This window comes from Odontomachus brunneus, unplaced genomic scaffold (assembly GCF_010583005.1).
Source record: "Odontomachus brunneus isolate Ranch 3 - 2012 unplaced genomic scaffold, Obru_v1 Obru_scaffold_017, whole genome shotgun sequence".
Taxonomy (NCBI): domain Eukaryota; kingdom Metazoa; phylum Arthropoda; class Insecta; order Hymenoptera; family Formicidae; genus Odontomachus; species Odontomachus brunneus.
The window spans coordinates 1366536-1368890 of NW_022639467.1; the positions used below are offsets into that span (position 1 = coordinate 1366536).

Consider the following 2355-nt stretch of genomic DNA (forward strand, 5'->3'; position numbering starts at 1 on the left):
TGTCTGACTTGTGTACATCGCGTTTTTCGCGAGGGACCAACGCCCGCTAATATTGTCTCTATTGTGTCCCGCGTTAGAAAACTCTAACTCTAAGTGAAAAATTGAAACCTGAAAATTTTCCGACAATCGTGAAATTAATTTTGCGAGCAGTTTATACAATCACGTTAGATCGTTTCACGCAGGTGCCGCACGATATCGAATTTTACTTAATAATGAAGTACGAATTCTACTTTATGAAATTCAATCGCGATTCAAGTTCACACGAGAGAAAAAATCGAGAAAATTAACGACCGGTGGAAGATCTATGACGTGGGTGGTGTGATTGCGCATTTTCTGTGGCGCAGTTTCTTTGCACGTTGGCGTACTGCTCGAAACATTTGGAAGGTCGCATTTAATAAAACTGAATAATTTTACAAAATTTTGAATGTTCAGAGCATATACTCAGTACTTTAAGCGTCTACCAGATAGTGTTGGAGTTTAATTAATCAAAGTTTCTTCGGACAAAAATCGTCGACTAATCAATAATTTAAGTTAATAAATTTCTAAATATATATACATTGGGAGAAAAATACTTCAAAATTTACTTGCCAAATTTGTGTAAAATATGCATTATTACTAATATTATTATTTGAAAAAGCAATCTTCCAATTGTTTCGAGCATGTGATTTTTATTGGACGGCACGTACATATACTATAACTACAGCAAAGTAAATCGCATTGATTCGATAAGCATGCACTACGTCGAAAGACTTCTTGTCTTTCTATTATCAATGTGTTTTTTGTTTTGACTCACCAAACCGCCGATTAGGGTAGCCACATTCTGCTTTCATTTCTGGAACAGAAAAATGCCATTTCGCCGATTAGATTCGTGCATTGATGACAATTTGAGTGAAAAAGTTTGAAGGATTAAAAAAAAATAAACGCGATATTTTTTACGCTGGAAGAATTTTTTGGGATGCATTCACACTTTCCTTTTTCTCAACGTTGCAAATAAATCTTTTAATCAGAACTTAAATCAGAAATCAAAATTTTTCAAGTGGTGATGTTACTCTGAAAAAATTCTCCCCTTGTATAATTACGATTTAACGTGATTCGATTCAAATTATCTCGATGTCGAGCAAGAGAATTATCAATCTTGTTGGATTTCTAATTACAAATGATAATGAGACTCACCTTCGAGCTAACCCCGCTCGGCCCGAGCCAGATCCTTCGGCGCAGCAGCCCCTACGAATTGGCTGGTCGTCTGTGTTGTCTCTGCAACAGAAAGCAGATTTAATTTAGTATTACACATGACAATGCAGACATTAAGAAACTCGATTTCAAATAAGAGAATTTCCAGATTTATCGGATTTATCGGAATTATGAATTCAAATTAGTGAAACACTTACCTTCGCGCCAACTCTGCCAGGCCCGAGCCAGATCCTCCGGCGCAGCATCCTCCAGACATCGCATCCCCTAGAGTCACGTGACTGCGTCTGCTTTATTGAATCTCTGTGACAGAAATTTAATTTAATTTAGTAATTTAATAATTTAGTATCAATTAGTTACGCGCGATAGCAAAACGAGGAAAAAAAATTATCGTAATGGCACGTTCGAATTCCTTCTCAATGCGCAATAAGAAATAATTAAATCATAGCTGAATAAAGAAGTAATAATACCCGATTAATTAATTAATGATGATATTAATATCTGGTCGACAACCATATAATAATATCCGGTAGTATCAATTAATTACACACGACAAGACGAGGTAAGGAAATCATCGTAATGGCACGCTCGAGTTGCTTCCCAATACGCAATAAAAATAATTAAACAACAACCGATTAAAGAAGTAATAATACTCGAATAATTGGTAATAACAATAACTGGGCAACGGCAATTATAACTGATTAAAGACAAGGTAAAGAAATTGTCGTAACGGCATGCCCGAGTTACTTTCCTATGCGTAATAGCAATAATTAAATAATAACTGAATAAATTAAATAATAATCGAATAAAGAAGTAATAATACTCGAATATTAAATGAATGATGATAATATTTAATCGGTATTGAGGAACTCGATCGCGATGTTTCTCTATCTAACAAGTAAAACAGTAAATGAAACGCGGTAATTACCTATCGCGGTAAAGCTCGCAACACTTGCTCGCGTGAAGAGTTTGCGTCTTAATTTGTCTTAATTATCGCCTCAATTGTCGCGAAGTCGAAACGCGGTATTAAAAATCGGAGCGGAATAACTAGAAAATAACACAGTAACTCCCGATGCGTTCGCCTCGACGGTTGATAGTGTTATGGTGTGACGTTCGAGCACGCGTGTTTACATGATCTGGCTGCGCCCCCCCCCCCCCCCCCCCCCC

At 36.6% G+C, this 2355-nt stretch overlaps 1 long non-coding RNA gene across 1 annotated transcript in view; it reads right to left on the reverse strand.

Moving 5' to 3' along the window:
* Positions 1–1388: 1388 nt before the first annotated feature.
* Positions 1389–2355, reverse strand: part of LOC116841698 — a 25682-nt gene continuing 24715 nt past the window's right edge. The window contains exon 3 of the long non-coding RNA XR_004377584.1: positions 1389–1491. This is a non-coding gene — a long non-coding RNA (uncharacterized LOC116841698). The remainder of the gene's footprint in view (positions 1492–2355) is intronic.